We start from the raw sequence: 18,174 nt of genomic DNA on the forward strand, positions 1-18,174 counted from the left end.
TTGAGCCTATCATCTGATGTCGAGAACAATAAATCAACCATCATTGATTCAGGCAGCAAACGGTCCCGTAACCGTGGTTGGTATGCAGATGCCCAGCTTGTATGGCCCAAATTTCCAGCAGCTGGGAGAACAAGAATTCAGGTTCCACCGAGATTTGAACTCGGATCGCTGGATTCAGAGCCCAGAGTGCTTACCATTACACCATGGAACCTTTGCTAAACAGTTCCCTAGATTCTTTTCTCAAAATCAACAACATTACCATCTCCACCATTATACTTTGTCTCGGCCTGGTCTCATCCTTAACTTCAGCTTGCCCACTTGCCCCTCTGCTAAGCTTCGGTTCTGAGCAAATCACACAGCTGCCTTGATGGCTATCGGTTCACAAATCTCAGCTTCTTTTTCACACTGCTCATGGCAGATTGCATTGCAGTCCTGCCAGGTAAAATGTGAATAATCTTTGCAAGGCACTGCTGCACGATAGATAAGCAATTGTTAACTTTTTTCGAGAATACGAAGTGCAATGTCTACGTTTCAAGAAGCACTGCTTTCAATTTTAGCAAGTATGCCAGCCGAATGCAGCTTGCAAAGAAAATGTTGAGCAATCTGCTGTGCAGTGAAACGAAGCACTGGACAATACACATCTTTCTCCCCCGCTTATTTGGAACTGGGAAAGAGTGGTTGAGCCTATCATCTGATGTTGAGAACAATACATCAACCGTCATTGATTCAGGCAGCAAACGATCCCGTAACCGTGGTTGGTATGCAGATGCCAAGCTTGTATGTCCCAAATTTCCAGCAGCTGGGACAACAAGAATTCAGGTTCCACCAAGATTTGAACTCGGATCGCTGGACTCAAAGTCCAGAGTGGTCACCATTACAGCATGCAACCGGCGCTGAAGAATTCATTAGAATCTTTTCTTAAAATCAACAACATTACCGTCGCCACCATTATACTTTGTCTCGGTCTGGTCTCATCCTTAACTTCAGCTTGCCCACTTGCCCCTCTGCTAAGCCTCGGTTCTGAGTAAATCACACAGCTGCCTTGATGGCTATCGGTTCACAAATCTCTGCTTCTTTTTCACACTGCTCATAGCAGCTTGTATTGCAGTCCTGCCAGGTAAAATGTGAATAATCTTTGCAAGGCACTGCTGTACGAAAGATAAGCAATTGTTAACTTTTTTCGAGAATACGAAGTGCAATGTCTACGTTTCAAGAAGCACTGCTTTCAATTTCAGCAAGTATGCCAGCCGAATGCAGCTTTAAAGAAAATGTTGAGCGTTCTGCTGTGCAGTCAAACGAAGCACTGGACAACACACATTTTTCTCCCCCTCTTATTTGGAACTGGGAATGAGAGGTTGAGCCTGTCATCTGATGTCGAGAACAATAAATCAACCGTCATTGATTCAGGCAGCAAACGGTCCCGTAACCGTGGTTGGTATGCAGATGCCAAGCTTGTATGTCCCAAATTTCCAGCAGCTGGGACAACAAGAATTCAGGTTCCACCGAGATTTGAATTCGGATCGCTGGATTCAGAGCCCAGAGTGCTTACCATTACACCATGGAACCTTTGCTGAATTGTTCCTAGATTCTTTTCTCAAAATCAACAACATTACCATCTCCACCATTATACTTTGTCTCGGCCTGGTCTCATCCTTAACTTCAGCTTGCCCACTTGCCCCTCTGCTAAGCTTCGGTTCTGAGCAAATCACACAGCTGCCTTGATGGCTATCGGTTCACAAATCTCAGCTTCTTTTTCACACTGCTCATGGCAGATTGCATTGCAGCCCTGCCAGGTAAAATGTGAATAATCTTTGCAAGGCAATGCTGCACGATAGATAAGCAATTGTTAACTTTTTTCGAGAATACGAAGTGCAATGTCTACGTTTCAAGAAGCACTGCTTTCAATTTTAGCAAGTATGCCAGCCGAATGCAGCTTGCAAAGAAAATGTTGAGCAATCTGCTGTGCAGTGAAACGAAGCACTGGACAATACACATCTTTCTCCCCCGCTTATTTGGAAGTGGGAATGAGAGGTTGAGCCTATCATCTGATGTTGAGAACAATACATCAACCGTCATTGATTCAGGCAGCAAACGGTCCCGTAACCGTGGTTGGAATGCAGATGCCAAGCTTGTATGTCCCAAATTTCCAGCAGCTGGGACAACAAGAATTCAGGTTCCACCAAGATTTGAACTCGGATCGCTGGACTCAAAGTCCAGAGTGGTCACCATTACAGCATGCAACCGGCGCTGAAGAATTCATTAGAATCTTTTCTTAAAATCAACAACATTACCGTCGCCACCATTATACTTTGTCTCGGTCTGGTCTCATCCTTAACTTCAGCTTGCCCACTTGCCCCTCTGCTAAGCCTCGGTTCCGAGTAAATCACACAGCTGCCTTGATGGCTATCGGTTCACAAATCTCTGCTTCTTTTTCACACTGCTCATAGCAGCTTGTATTGCAGTCCTGCCAGGTAAAATGTGAATAATCTTTGCAAGGCACTGCTGTACGAAAGATAAGCAATTGTTAACTTTTTTCGAGAATACGAAGTGCAATGTCTACGTTTCAAGAAGCACTGCTTTCAATTTCAGCAAGTACGCCAGCCGAATGCAGCTTAAAAGAAAATGTTGAGCATTCTGCTGTGCAGTCAAACGAAGCACTGGACAACACACATTTTTCTCCCCCTCTTATTTGGAACTGGAAATGAGAGGTTGAGCCTATCATCTGATGTCGAGAACAATAAATCAACCATCATTGATTCAGGCAGCAAACGGTCCCGTAACCGTGGTTGGTATGCAGATGCCCAGCTTGTATGGCCCAAATTTCCAGCAGCTGGGAGAACAAAAATTCAGGTTCCACCGAGATTTGAACTCGGATCGCTGGATTCAGAGCCCAGAGTGCTTACCATTACACCATGGAACCTTTGCTAAACAGTTCCCTAGATTCTTTTCTCAAAATCAACAACATTACCATCTCCACCATTATACTTTGTCTCGGCCTGGTCTCATCCTTAACTTCAGCTTGCCCACTTGCCCCTCTGCTAAGCTTCGGTTCTGAGCAAATCACACAGCTGCCTTGATGGCTATCGGTTCACAAATCTCAGCTTCTTTTTCACACTGCTCATGGCAGATTGCATTGCAGTCCTGCCAGGTAAAATGTGAATAATCTTTGCAAGGCACTGCTGCACGATAGATAAGCAATTGTTAACTTTTTTCGAGAATACGAAGTGCAATGTCTACGTTTCAAGAAGCACTGCTTTCAATTTTAGCAAGTATGCCAGCCGAATGCAGCTTGCAAAGAAAATGTTGAGCAATCTGCTGTGCAGTGAAACGAAGCACTGGACAATACACATCTTTCTCCCCCGCTTATTTGGAACTGGGAAAGAGTGGTTGAGCCTATCATCTGATGTTGAGAACAATACATCAACCGTCATTGATTCAGGCAGCAAACGATCCCGTAACCGTGGTTGGTATGCAGATGCCAAGCTTGTATGTCCCAAATTTCCAGCAGCTGGGACAACAAGAATTCAGGTTCCACCAAGATTTGAACTCGGATCGCTGGACTCAAAGTCCAGAGTGGTCACCATTACAGCATGCAACCGGCGCTGAAGAATTCATTAGAATCTTTTCTTAAAATCAACAACATTACCGTCGCCACCATTATACTTTGTCTCGGTCTGGTCTCATCCTTAACTTCAGCTTGCCCACTTGCCCCTCTGCTAAGCCTCGGTTCTGAGTAAATCACACAGCTGCCTTGATGGCTATCAGTTCACAAATCTCTGCTTCTTTTTCACACTGCTCATAACAGCTTGTATTGCAGTCCTGCCAGGTAAAATGTGAATAATCTTTGCAAGGCACTGCTGTACGAAAGATAAGCAATTGTTAACTTTTTTCGAGAATACGAAGTGCAATGTCTACGTTTCAAGAAGCACTGCTTTCAATTTCAGCAAGTATGCCAGCCGAATGCAGCTTTAAAGAAAATGTTGAGCGTTCTGCTGTGCAGTCAAACGAAGCACTGGACAACACACATTTTTCTCCCCCTCTTATTTGGAACTGGGAATGAGAGGTTGAGCCTGTCATCTGATGTCGAGAACAATAAATCAACCGTCATTGATTCAGGCAGCAAACGGTCCCGTAACCGTGGTTGGTATGCAGATGCCAAGCTTGTATGTCCCAAATTTCCAGCAGCTGGGACAACAAGAATTCAGGTTCCACCGAGATTTGAATTCGGATCGCTGGATTCAGAGCCCAGAGTGCTTACCATTACACCATGGAACCTTTGCTGAATTGTTCCTAGATTCTTTTCTCAAAATCAACAACATTACCATCTCCACCATTATACTTTGTCTCGGCCTGGTCTCATCCTTAACTTCAGCTTGCCCACTTGCCCCTCTGCTAAGCTTCGGTTCTGAGCAAATCACACAGCTGCCTTGATGGCTATCGGTTCACAAATCTCAGCTTCTTTTTCACACTGCTCATGGCAGATTGCATTGCAGCCCTGCCAGGTAAAATGTGAATAATATTTGCAAGGCAATGCTGCACGATAGATAAGCAATTGTTAACTTTTTTCGAGAATACGAAGTGCAATGTCTACGTTTCAAGAAGCACTGCTTTCAATTTTAGCAAGTATGCCAGCCGAATGCAGCTTGCAAAGAAAATGTTGAGCAATCTGCTGTGCAGTGAAACGAAGCACTGGACAATACACATCTTTCTCCCCCGCTTATTTGGAACTGGGAATGAGAGGTTGAGCCTATCATCTGATGTTGAGAACAATACATCAACCGTCATTGATTCAGGCAGCAAACGGTCCCGTAACCGTGGTTGGAATGCAGATGCCAAGCTTGTATGTCCCAAATTTCCAGCAGCTGGGACAACAAGAATTCAGGTTCCACCAAGATTTGAACTCGGATCGCTGGACTCAAAGTCCAGAGTGGTCACCATTACAGCATGCAACCGGCGCTGAAGAATTCATTAGAATCTTTTCTTAAAATCAACAACATTACCGTCGCCACCATTATACTTTGTCTCGCTCTGGTCTCATCCTTAACTTCAGCTTGCCCACTTGCCCCTCTGCTAAGCCTCGGTTCCGAGTAAATCACACAGCTGCATTGATGGCTATCGGTTCACAAATCTCTGCTTCTTTTTCACACTGCTCATAGCAGCTTGTATTGCAGTCCTGCCAGGTAAAATGTGAATAATCTTTGCAAGGCACTGCTGTACGAAAGATAAGCAATTGTTAACTTTTTTCGAGAATACGAAGTGCAATGTCTACGTTTCAAGAAGCACTGCTTTCAATTTCAGCAAGTATGCCAGACGAATGCAGCTTAAAAGAAAATGTTGAGCATTCTGCTGTGCAGTCAAACGAAGCACTGGACAATACACATCTTTCTCCCCCGCTTATTTGGAACTGGGAAAGAGTGGTTGAGCCTATCATCTGATGTTGAGAACAATACATCAACCGTCATTGATTCAGGCAGCAAACGATCCCGTAACCGTGGTTGGTATGCAGATGCCAAGCTTGTATGTCCCAAATTTCCAGCAGCTGGGACAACAAGAATTCAGGTTCCACCAAGATTTGAACTCGGATCGCTGGACTCAAAGTCCAGAGTGGTCACCATTACAGCATGCAACCGGCGCTGAAGAATTCATTAGAATCTTTTCTTAAAATCAACAACATTACCGTCGCCACCATTATACTTTGTCTCGGTCTGGTCTCATCCTTAACTTCAGCTTGCCCACTTGCCCCTCTGCTAAGCCTCGGTTCTGAGTAAATCACACAGCTGCCTTGATGGCTATCGGTTCACAAATCTCTGCTTCTTTTTCACACTGCTCATAGCAGCTTGTATTGCAATCCTGCCAGGTAAAATGTGAATAATCTTTGCAAGGCACTGCTGTACGAAAGATAAGCAATTGTTAACTTTTTTCGAGAATACGAAGTGCAATGTCTACGTTTCAAGAAGCACTGCTTTCAATTTCAGCAAGTATGCCAGCCGAATGCAGCTTTAAAGAAAATGTTGAGCGTTCTGCTGTGCAGTCAAACGAAGCACTGGACAACACACATTTTTCTCCCCCTCTTATTTGGAACTGGGAATGAGAGGTTGAGCCTGTCATCTGATGTCGAGAACAATAAATCAACCGTCATTGATTCAGGCAGCAAACGGTCCCGTAACCGTGGTTGGTATGCAGATGCCAAGCTTGTATGTCCCAAATTTCCAGCAGCTGGGACAACAAGAATTCAGGTTCCACCGAGATTTGAATTCGGATCGCTGGATTCAGAGCCCAGAGTGCTTACCATTACACCATGGAACCTTTGCTGAATTGTTCCTAGATTCTTTTCTCAAAATCAACAACATTACCATCTCCACCATTATACTTTGTCTCGGCCTGGTCTCATCCTTAACTTCAGCTTGCCCACTTGCCCCTCTGCTAAGCTTCGGTTCTGAGCAAATCACACAGCTGCCTTGATGGCTATCGGTTCACAAATCTCAGCTTCTTTTTCACACTGCTCATGGCAGATTGCATTGCAGCCCTGCCAGGTAAAATGTGAATAATATTTGCAAGGCAATGCTGCACGATAGATAAGCAATTGTTAACTTTTTTCGAGAATACGAAGTGCAATGTCTACGTTTCAAGAAGCACTGCTTTCAATTTTAGCAAGTATGCCAGCCGAATGCAGCTTGCAAAGAAAATGTTGAGCAATCTGCTGTGCAGTGAAACGAAGCACTGGACAATACACATCTTTCTCCCCCGCTTATTTGGAACTGGGAATGAGAGGTTGAGCCTATCATCTGATGTTGAGAACAATACATCAACCGTCATTGATTCAGGCAGCAAACGGTCCCGTAACCGTGGTTGGAATGCAGATGCCAAGCTTGTATGTCCCAAATTTCCAGCAGCTGGGACAACAAGAATTCAGGTTCCACCAAGATTTGAACTCGGATCGCTGGACTCAAAGTCCAGAGTGGTCACCATTACAGCATGCAACCGGCGCTGAAGAATTCATTAGAATCTTTTCTTAAAATCAACAACATTACCGTCGCCACCATTATACTTTGTCTCGCTCTGGTCTCATCCTTAACTTCAGCTTGCCCACTTGCCCCTCTGCTAAGCCTCGGTTCCGTGTAAATCACACAGCTGCATTGATGGCTATCGGTTCACAAATCTCTGCTTCTTTTTCACACTGCTCATAGCAGCTTGTATTGCAGTCCTGCCAGGTAAAATGTGAATAATCTTTGCAAGGCACTGCTGTACGAAAGATAAGCAATTGTTAACTTTTTTCGAGAATACGAAGTGCAATGTCTACGTTTCAAGAAGCACTGCTTTCAATTTCAGCAAGTATGCCAGACGAATGCAGCTTAAAAGAAAATGTTGAGCATTCTGCTGTGCAGTCAAACGAAGCACTGGACAACACACATTTTTCTCCCCCTCTTATTTGGAACTGGGAATGAGAGGTTGAGCCTATCATCTGATGTCGAGTACAATAAATCAACCGTCATTGATTCAGGCAGCAAACGGTCCCGTAACCGTGGTTGACATGCAGATGCCAAGCTTGTATGTCCCAAATTTCCAGCAGCTGGGACAACAAGAATTCAGGTTCCACCGAGATTTGAACTCGGATCGCTGGATTCAGAGCCCAGAGTGCTTACCATTACACCATGGAACCTTTGCTGAACAATTCCCTAGATTCGGTTCTCAAAATCAACAACATTACCATCTCCACCATTATACTTTGTCTCGGCCTGGTCTCATCCTTAACTTCAGCTTGCCCACTTGCCCCTCTGCTAAGCTTCGGTTCTGAGCAAATCACACAGCTGCCTTGATGGCTATCGGTTCACAAATCTCAGCTTCTTTTTCACACTGCTCATGGCAGATTGCATTGCAGTCCTGCCAGGTAAAATGTGAATAATCTTTGCAAGGCACTGCTGCACGATAGATAAGCAATTGTTAACTTTTTTCGAGAATACGAAGTGCAATGTCTACGTTTCAAGAAGCACTGCTTTCAATTTTAGCAAGTATGCCAGCCGAATGCAGCTTGCAAAGAAAATGTTGAGCAATCTGCTGTGCAGTGAAATGAAGCACTGGACAATACACATCTTTCTCCCCCGCTTATTTGGAACTGGGAATGAGAGGTTGAGCCTATCATCTGGATGTTGAGAACAATACATCAACCGTCATTGATTCAGGCAGCAAACGGTCCCGTAACCGTGGTTGGTATGCAGATGCCAAGCTTGTATGTCCCAAATTTCCAGCAGCTGGGACAACAAGAATTCAGGTTCCACCAAGATTTGAACTCGGATCGCTGGACTCAAAGTCCAGAGTGGTCACCATTACAGCATGCAAGCGGCGCTGAAGAATTCATTAGAATCTTTTCTTAAAATCAACAACATTACCGTCACCACCATTATACTTTGTCTCGCTCTGGTCTCATCCTTAACTTCAGCTTGCCCACTTGCCCCTCTGCTAAGCCTCGGTTCTGAGTAAATCACACAGCTGCCTTGATGGCTATCGGTTCACAAATCTCTGCTTCTTTTTCACACTGCTCATAGCAGCTTGTATTGCAGTCCTGCCAGGTAAAATGTGAATAATCTTTGCAAGGCACTGCTGTACGAAAGATAAGCAATTGTTAACTTTTTTCGAGAATACGAAGTGCAATGTCTACGTTTCAAGAAGCACTGCTTTCAATTTCAGCAAGTATGCCAGCCGAATGCAGCTTAAAAGAAAATGTTGAGCATTCTGCTGTGCAGTCAAACGAAGCACTGGACAACACACATTTTTCTCCCCCTCTTATTTGGAACTGGGAATGAGAGGTTGAGCCTATCATCTGATGTCGAGAACAATAAATCAACCGTCATTGATTCAGGCAGCAAACGGTCCCGTAACCGTGGTTGGTATGCAGATGCCAAGCTTGTATGTCCCAAATTTCCAGCAGCTGGGACAACAAGAGATCAGGTTCCACCGAGATTTGAACTCGGATCGCTGGACTCAAAGTCCAGAGTGGTCACCATTACAGCATGCAACCGGCGCTGAAGAATTCATTAGAATCTTTTCTTAAAATCAACAACATTACCGTCGCCACCATTATACTTTGTCTCGCTCTGGTCTCATCCTTAACTTCAGCTTGCCCCTCTGCTGAGCCTCGGTTCCGAGTAAATCACACAGCTGCCTTGATGGCTATCGGTTCACAAATCTCTGCTTCTTTTTCACACTGCTCATAGCAGCTTGTATTGCAGTCCTGCCAGGTAAAATGTGAATAATCTTTGCAAGGCACTGCTGTACGAAAGATAAGCAATTGTTAACATTTTTCGAGAATACGAAGTGCAATGTCTACGTTTCAAGAAGCACTGCTTTCAATTTCAGCAAGTATGCCAGCCGAATGCAGCTTAAAAGAAAATGTTGAGCATTCTGCTGTGCAGTGAAACGAAGCACTGGACAACACACATTTTTCTCCCCCTCTTATTTGGAACTGGGAATGAGAGGTTGAGCCTATCATCTGATGTCGAGAACAATAAATCAACCGTCATTGATTCAGGCAGCAAACGGTCCCGTAACCGTGGTTGATATGCAGATGCCAAGCTTGTATGTCCCAAATTTCCAGCAGCTGGGACAACAAGAATTCAGGTTCCACCGAGATTTGAACTCGGATCGCTGGATTCAGAGCCCAGAGTGCTTACCATTACACCATGGAACCTTTGCTGAACAATTCCCTAGATTCGGTTCTCAAAATCAACAACATTACCATCTCCACCATTATACTTTGTCTCGGCCTGGTCTCATCCTTAACTTCAGCTTGCCCACTTGCCCCTCTGCTAAGCTTCGGTTCTGAGCAAATCACACAGCTGCCTTGATGGCTATCGGTTCACAAATCTCAGCTTCTTTTTCACACTGCTCATGGCAGATTGCATTGCAGTCCTGCCAGGTAAAATGTGAATAATCTTTGCAAGGCACTGCTGCACGATAGATAAGCAATTGTTAACTTTTTTCGAGAATACGAAGTGCAATGTCTACGTTTCAAGAAGCACTGCTTTCAATTTTAGCAAGTATGCCAGCCGAATGCAGCTTGCAAAGAAAATGTTGAGCAATCTGCTGTGCAGTGAAATGAAGCACTGGACAATACACATCTTTCTCCCCCGCTTATTTGGAACTGGGAATGAGAGGTTGAGCCTATCATCTGGATGTTGAGAACAATACATCAACCGTCATTGATTCAGGCAGCAAACGGTCCCGTAACCGTGGTTGGTATGCAGATGCCAAGCTTGTATGTCCCAAATTTCCAGCAGCTGGGACAACAAGAATTCAGGTTCCACCAAGATTTGAACTCGGATCGCTGGACTCAAAGTCCAGAGTGGTCACCATTACAGCATGCAAGCGGCGCTGAAGAATTCATTAGAATCTTTTCTTAAAATCAACAACATTACCGTCACCACCATGATACTTTGTCTCGCTCTGGTCTCATCCTTAACTTCAGCTTGCCCACTTGCCCCTCTGCTAAGCCTCGGTTCTGAGTAAATCACACAGCTGCCTTGATGGCTATCGGTTCACAAATCTCTGCTTCTTTTTCACACTGCTCATAGCAGCTTGTATTGCAGTCCTGCCAGGTAAAATGTGAATAATCTTTGCAAGGCACTGCTGTACGAAAGATAAGCAATTGTTAACTTTTTTCGAGAATACGAAGTGCAATGTCTACGTTTCAAGAAGCACTGCTTTCAATTTCAGCAAGTATGCCAGCCGAATGCAGCTTAAAAGAAAATGTTGAGCATTCTGCTGTGCAGTCAAACGAAGCACTGGACAACACACATTTTTCTCCCCCTCTTATTTGGAACTGGGAATGAGAGGTTGAGCCTATCATCTGATGTCGAGAACAATAAATCAACCGTCATTGATTCAGGCAGCAAACGGTCCCGTAACCGTGGTTGGTATGCAGATGCCAAGCTTGTATGTCCCAAATTTCCAGCAGCTGGGACAACAAGAGTTCAGGTTCCACCGAGATTTGAACTCGGATCGCTGGACTCAAAGTCCAGAGTGGTCACCATTACAGCATGCAACCGGCGCTGAAGAATTCATTAGAATCTTTTCTTAAAATCAACAACATTACCGTCGCCACCATTATACTTTGTCTCGCTCTGGTCTCATCCTTAACTTCAGCTTGCCCCTCTGCTGAGCCTCGGTTCCGAGTAAATCACACAGCTGCCTTGATGGCTATCGGTTCACAAATCTCTGCTTCTTTTTCACACTGCTCATAGCAGCTTGTATTGCAGTCCTGCCAGGTAAAATGTGAATAATCTTTGCAAGGCACTGCTGTACGAAAGATAAGCAATTGTTAACATTTTTCGAGAATACGAAGTGCAATGTCTACGTTTCAAGAAGCACTGCTTTCAATTTCAGCAAGTATGCCAGCCGAATGCAGCTTAAAAGAAAATGTTGAGCATTCTGCTGTGCAGTGAAACGAAGCACTGGACAACACACATTTTTCTCCCCCTCTTATTTGGAACTGGGAATGAGAGGTTGAGCCTATCATCTGATGTCGAGAACAATAAATCAACCGTCATTGATTCAGGCAGCAAACGGTCCCATAACCGTGGTTGACATGCAGATGCCAAGCTTGTATGTCCCAAATTTCCAGCAGCTGGGACAACAAGAATTCAGGTTCCACCGAGATTTGAACTCGGATCGCTGGATTCAGAGCCCAGAGTGCTTACCATTACACCATAGAACCTTTGCTGAACAATTCCCTAGATTCGTTTCTCAAAATCAACAACATTACCATCTCCACCATTATACTTTGTCTCGGCCTGGTCTCATCCTTAACTTCAGCTTGCCCACTTGCCCCTCTGCTAAGCTTCGGTTCCGAGCAAATCACACAGCTGCCTTGATGGCTATCGGTTCACAAATCTCAGCTTCTTTTTCACACTGCTCATGGCAGATTGCATTGCAGTCCTGCCAGGTAAAATGTGAATAATCTTTGCAAGGCACTGCTGCACGATAGATAAGCAATTGTTAACTTTTTTCGAGAATACGAAGTGCAATGTCTACGTTTCAAGAAGCACTGCTTTCAATTTTAGCAAGTATGCCAGCCGAATGCAGCTTGCAAAGAAAATGTTGAGCAATCTGCTGTGCAGTGAAACGAAGCACTGGACAATACACATCTTTCTCCCCCGCTTATTTGGAACTGGGAATGAGAGGTTGAGCCTATCATCTGATGTTGAGAACAATACATCAACCGTCATTGATTCAGGCAGCAAACGGTCCCGTAACCGTGGTTGGAATGCAGATGCCAAGCTTGTATGTCCCAAATTTCCAGCAGCTGGGACAACAAGAATTCAGGTTCCACCAAGATTTGAACTCGGATCGCTGGACTCAAAGTCCAGAGTGGTCACCATTACAGCATGCAACCGGCGCTGAAGAATTCATTAGAATCTTTTCTTAAAATCAACAACATTACCGTCGCCACCATTATACTTTGTCTCGCTCTGGTCTCATCCTTAACTTCAGCTTGCCCACTTGCCCCTCTGCTAAGCCTCGGTTCCGAGTAAATCACACAGCTGCATTGATGGCTATCGGTTCACAAATCTCTGCTTCTTTTTCACACTGCTCATAGCAGCTTGTATTGCAGTCCTGCCAGGTAAAATGTGAATAATCTTTGCAAGGCACTGCTGTACGAAAGATAAGCAATTGTTAACTTTTTTCGAGAATACGAAGTGCAATGTCTATGTTTCAAGAAGCACTGCTTTCAATTTCAGCAAGTATGCCAGCCGAATGCAGCTTAAAAGAAAATGTTGAGCATTCTGCTGTGCAGTCAAACGAAGCACTGGACAACACACATTTTTCTCCCCCTCTTATTTGGAACTGGGAATGAGAGGTTGAGCCTATCATCTGATGTCGAGAACAATAAATCAACCGTCATTGATTCAGGCAGCAAACGGTCCCGTAACCGTGGTTGACATGCAGATGCCAAGCTTGTATGTCCCAAATTTCCAGCAGCTGGGACAACAAGAATTCAGGTTCCACCGAGATTTGAACTCGGATCTCTGGATTCAGAGCCCAGAGTGCTTACCATTACACCATGGAACCTTTGCTGAACAATTCACTAGATTCGGTTCTCAAAATCAACAACATTACCATCTCCACCATTATACTTTGTCTCGGCCTGGTCTCATCCTTAACTTCAGCTTGCCCACTTGCCCCTCTGCTAAGCTTCGGTTCTGAGCAAATCACACAGCTGCCTTGATGGCTATCGGTTTACAAATCTCAGCTTCTTTTTCACACTGCTCATGGCAGATTGCATTGCAGTCCTGCCAGGTAAAATGTGAATAATCTTTGCAAGGCACTGCTGCACGATAGATAAGCAATTGTTAACTTTTTTTGAGAATACGAAGTGCAATGTCTACGTTTCAAGAAGCACTGCTTTCAATTTTAGCAAGTATGCCAGCCGAATGCAGCTTGCAAAGAAAATGTTGAGCAATCTGCTGTGCAGTGAAATGAAGCACTGGACAATACACATCTTTCTCCCCCGCTTATTTGGAACTGGGAATGAGAGGTTGAGCCTATCATCTGGATGTCGAGAACAATACATCAACCGTCATTGATTGAGGCAGCAAACGGTCCTGTAACCGTGGTTGGTATGCAGATGCCAAGCTTGTATGTCCCAAATTTCCAGCAGCTGGGACAACAAGAATTCAGGTTCCACCAAGATTTGAACTCGGATCGCTGGACTCAAAGTCCAGAGTGGTCACCATTACAGCATGCAAGCGGCGCTGAAGAATTCATTAGAATCTTTTCTTAAAATCAACAACATTACCATCTCCACCATTATACTTTGTCTCGGCCTGGTCTCATCCTTAACTTCAGCTTGCCCACTTGCCCCTCTGCTAAGCTTCGGTTCTGAGCAAATCACACAGCTGCCTTGATGGCTATCGGTTCACAAATCTCTGCTTCTTTTTCACACTGCTCATAGCAGCTTGTATTGCAGTCCTGCCAGGTAAAATGTGAATAATCTTTGCAAGGCACTGCTGTACGAAAGATAAGCAATTGTTAACTTTTTTCGAGAATACGAAGTGCAATGTCTACGTTTCAAGAAGCACTGCTTTCAATTTCAGCAAGTATGCCAGCCGAATGCAGCTTAAAAGAAAATGTTGAGCATTCTGCTGTGCAGTCAAACGAAGCACTGGACAACACACATTTTTCTCCCCCTCTTATTTGGAACTGGGAATGAGAGGTTGAGCCTATCATCTGATGTCGAGAACAATAAATCAACCGTCATTGATTCAGGCAGCAAACGGTCCCGTAACCGTGGTTGGTATGCAGATGCCAAGCTTGTATGTCCCAAATTTCCAGCAGCTGGGACAACAAGAGTTCAGGTTCCACCGAGATTTGAACTCGGATCGCTGGACTCAAAGTCCAGAGTGGTCACCATTACAGCATGCAACCGGCGCTGAAGAATTCATTAGAATCTTTTCTTAAAATCAACAACATTACCGTCGCCACCATTATACTTTGTCTCGCTCTGGTCTCATCCTTAACTTCAGCTTGCCCCTCTGCTAAGCCTCGGTTCCGAGTAAATCACACAGCTGCCTTGATGGCTATCGGTTCACAAATCTCTGCTTCTTTTTCACACTGCTCATAGCAGCTTGTATTGCAGTCCTGCCAGGTAAAATGTGAATAATCTTTGCAAGGCACTGCTGTACGAAAGATAAGCAATTGTTAACATTTTTCGAGAATACGAAGTGCAATGTCTACGTTTCAAGAAGCACTGCTTTCAATTTCAGCAAGTATGCCAGCCGAATGCAGCTTAAAAGAAAATGTTGAGCATTCTGCTGTGCAGTGAAACGAAGCACTGGACAACACACATTTTTCTCCCCCTCTTATTTGGAACTGGGAATGAGAGGTTGAGCCTATCATCTGATGTCGAGAACAATAAATCAACCGTCATTGATTCAGGCAGCAAACGGTCCCGTAACCGTGGTTGGTATGCAGATGCCAAGCTTGTATGTCCCAAATTTCCAGCAGCTGGGACAACAAGAGTTCAGGTTCCACCGAGATTTGAACTCGGATCGCTGGACTCAAAGTCCAGAGTGGTCACCATTACAGCATGCAACCGGCGCTGAAGAATTCATTAGAATCTTTTCTTAAAATCAACAACATTACCGTCGCCACCATTATACTTTGTCTCGCTCTGGTCTCATCCTTAACTTCAGCTTGCCCCTCTGCTAAGCCTCGGTTCCGAGTAAATCACACAGCTGCCTTGATGGCTATCGGTTCACAAATCTCTGCTTCTTTTTCACACTGCTCATAGCAGCTTGTATTGCAGTCCTGCCAGGTAAAATGTGAATAATCTTTGCAAGGCACTGCTGTACGAAAGATAAGCAATTGTTAACATTTTTTGAGAATACGAAGTGCAATGTCTACGTTTCAAGAAGCACTGCTTTCAATTTTAGCAAGTATGCCAGCCGAATGCAGCTTGCAAAGAAAATGTTGAGCAATCTGCTGTGCAGTGAAATGAAGCACTGGACAATACACATCTTTCTCCCCCGCTTATTTGGAACTGGGAATGAGAGGTTGAGCCTATCATCTGGATGTCGAGAACAATACATCAACCGTCATTGATTGAGGCAGCAAACGGTCCTGTAACCGTGGTTGGTATGCAGATGCCAAGCTTGTATGTCCCAAATTTCCAGCAGCTGGGACAACAAGAATTCAGGTTCCACCAAGATTTGAACTCGGATCGCTGGACTCAAAGTCCAGAGTGGTCACCATTACAGCATGCAAGCGGCGCTGAAGAATTCATTAGAATCTTTTCTTAAAATCAACAACATTACCATCTCCACCATTATACTTTGTCTCGGCCTGGTCTCATCCTTAACTTCAGCTTGCCCACTTGCCCCTCTGCTAAGCTTCGGTTCTGAGCAAATCACACAGCTGCCTTGATGGCTATCGGTTCACAAATCTCTGCTTCTTTTTCACACTGCTCATAGCAGCTTGTATTGCAGTCCTGCCAGGTAAAATGTGAATAATCTTTGCAAGGCACTGCTGTACGAAAGATAAGCAATTGTTAACTTTTTTCGAGAATACGAAGTGCAATGTCTACGTTTCAAGAAGCACTGCTTTCAATTTCAGCAAGTATGCCAGCCGAATGCAGCTTAAAAGAAAATGTTGAGCATTCTGCTGTGCAGTCAAACGAAGCACTGGACAACACACATTTTTCTCCCCCTCTTATTTGGAACTGGGAATGAGAGGTTGAGCCTATCATCTGATGTCGAGAACAATAAATCAACCGTCATTGATTCAGGCAGCAAACGGTCCCGTAACCGTGGTTGGTATGCAGATGCCAAGCTTGTATGTCCCAAATTTCCAGCAGCTGGGACAACAAGAGTTCAGGTTCCACCGAGATTTGAACTCGGATCGCTGGACTCAAAGTCCAGAGTGGTCACCATTACAGCATGCAACCGGCGCTGAAGAATTCATTAGAATCTTTTCTTAAAATCAACAACATTACCGTCGCCACCATTATACTTTGTCTCGCTCTGGTCTCATCCTTAACTTCAGCTTGCCCCTCTGCTAAGCCTCGGTTCCGAGTAAATCACACAGCTGCCTTGATGGCTATCGGTTCACAAATCTCTGCTTCTTTTTCACACTGCTCATAGCAGCTTGTATTGCAGTCCTGCCAGGTAAAATGTGAATAATCTTTGCAAGGCACTGCTGTACGAAAGATAAGCAATTGTTAACATTTTTCGAGAATACGAAGTGCAATGTCTACGTTTCAAGAAGCACTGCTTTCAATTTCAGCAAGTATGCCAGCCGAATGCAGCTTAAAAGAAAATGTTGAGCATTCTGCTGTGCAGTGAAACGAAGCACTGGACAACACACATTTTTCTCCCCCTCTTATTTGGAACTGGGAATGAGAGGTTGAGCCTATCATCTGATGTCGAGAACAATAAATCAACCGTCATTGATTCAGGCAGCAAACGGTCCCGTAACCGTGGTTGGTATGCAGATGCCAAGCTTGTATGTCCCAAATTTCCAGCAGCTGGGACAACAAGAGTTCAGGTTCCACCGAGATTTGAACTCGGATCGCTGGACTCAAAGTCCAGAGTGGTCACCATTACAGCATGCAACCGGCGCTGAAGAATTCATTAGAATCTTTTCTTAAAATCAACAACATTACCGTCGCCACCATTATACTTTGTCTCGCTCTGGTCTCATCCTTAACTTCAGCTTGCCCCTCTGCTAAGCCTCGGTTCCGAGTAAATCACACAGCTGCCTTGATGGCTATCGGTTCACAAATCTCTGCTTCTTTTTCACACTGCTCATAGCAGCTTGTATTGCAGTCCTGCCAGGTAAAATGTGAATAATCTTTGCAAGGCACTGCTGTACGAAAGATAAGCAATTGTTAACATTTTTCGAGAATACGAAGTGCAATGTCTACGTTTCAAGAAGCACTGCTTTCAATTTCAGCAAGTATGCCAGCCGAATGCAGCTTAAAAGAAAATGTTGAGCATTCTGCTGTGCAGTGAAACGAAGCACTGGACAACACACATTTTTCTCCCCCTCTTATTTGGAACTGGGAATGAGAGGTTGAGCCTATCATCTGATGTCGAGAACAATAAATCAACCGTCATTGATTCAGGCAGCAAACGGTCCCGTAACCGTGGTTGGTATGCAGATGCCAAGCTTGTATGTCCCAAATTTCCAGCAGCTGGGACAACAAGAGTTCAGGTTCCACCGAGATTTGAACTCGGATCGCTGGACTCAAAGTCCAGAGTGGTCACCATTACAGCATGCAACCGGCGCTGAAGAATTCATTAGAATCTTTTCTTAAAATCAACAACATTACCGTCGCCACCATTATACTTTGTCTCGCTCTGGTCTCATCCTTAACTTCAGCTTGCCCCTCTGCTAAGCCTCGGTTCCGAGTAAATCACACAGCTGCCTTGATGGCTATCGGTTCACAAATCTCTGCTTCTTTTTCACACTGCTCATAGCAGCTTGTATTGCAGTCCTGCCAGGTAAAATGTGAATAATCTTTGCAAGGCACTGCTGTACGAAAGATAAGCAATTGTTAACATTTTTCGAGAATACGAAGTGCAATGTCTACGTTTCAAGAAGCACTGCTTTCAATTTCAGCAAGTATGCCAGCCGAATGCAGCTTAAAAGAAAATGTTGAGCATTCTGCTGTGCAGTGAA

General features: G+C 44.5%; 5 non-coding genes across 5 annotated transcripts; all 5 read right to left on the reverse strand.

Annotated features, from left to right (window-relative positions):
- Positions 1–139: 139 nt before the first annotated feature.
- Positions 140–211, reverse strand: trnaq-cug (transfer RNA glutamine (anticodon CUG)). The gene has a single exon. It is a non-coding gene; the product is annotated as a tRNA-Gln (tRNA).
- A 2,637-nt stretch (positions 212–2,848) lies between these two features.
- Positions 2,849–2,920, reverse strand: trnaq-cug (transfer RNA glutamine (anticodon CUG)). The gene has a single exon. It is a non-coding gene; the product is annotated as a tRNA-Gln (tRNA).
- A 4,668-nt stretch (positions 2,921–7,588) lies between these two features.
- On the reverse strand, positions 7,589–7,660 carry trnaq-cug (transfer RNA glutamine (anticodon CUG)). Its single transcript has one exon. It is a non-coding gene; the product is annotated as a tRNA-Gln (tRNA).
- Positions 7,661–9,613: 1,953 nt separating this feature from the next.
- Positions 9,614–9,685, reverse strand: trnaq-cug (transfer RNA glutamine (anticodon CUG)). Its single transcript has one exon. It is a non-coding gene; the product is annotated as a tRNA-Gln (tRNA).
- Positions 9,686–12,993: 3,308 nt separating this feature from the next.
- Positions 12,994–13,065, reverse strand: trnaq-cug (transfer RNA glutamine (anticodon CUG)). Its single transcript has one exon. It is a non-coding gene; the product is annotated as a tRNA-Gln (tRNA).
- Between the last annotated feature and the right edge of the window lie 5,109 nt (positions 13,066–18,174).

The sequence above is a fragment of the Somniosus microcephalus genome, unplaced genomic scaffold (assembly GCF_052327205.1).
Source record: "Somniosus microcephalus isolate GS21.2 unplaced genomic scaffold, FLI_Smic_1.0 scaffold39, whole genome shotgun sequence".
In the NCBI taxonomy this organism is placed as follows: domain Eukaryota; kingdom Metazoa; phylum Chordata; class Chondrichthyes; order Squaliformes; family Somniosidae; genus Somniosus; species Somniosus microcephalus.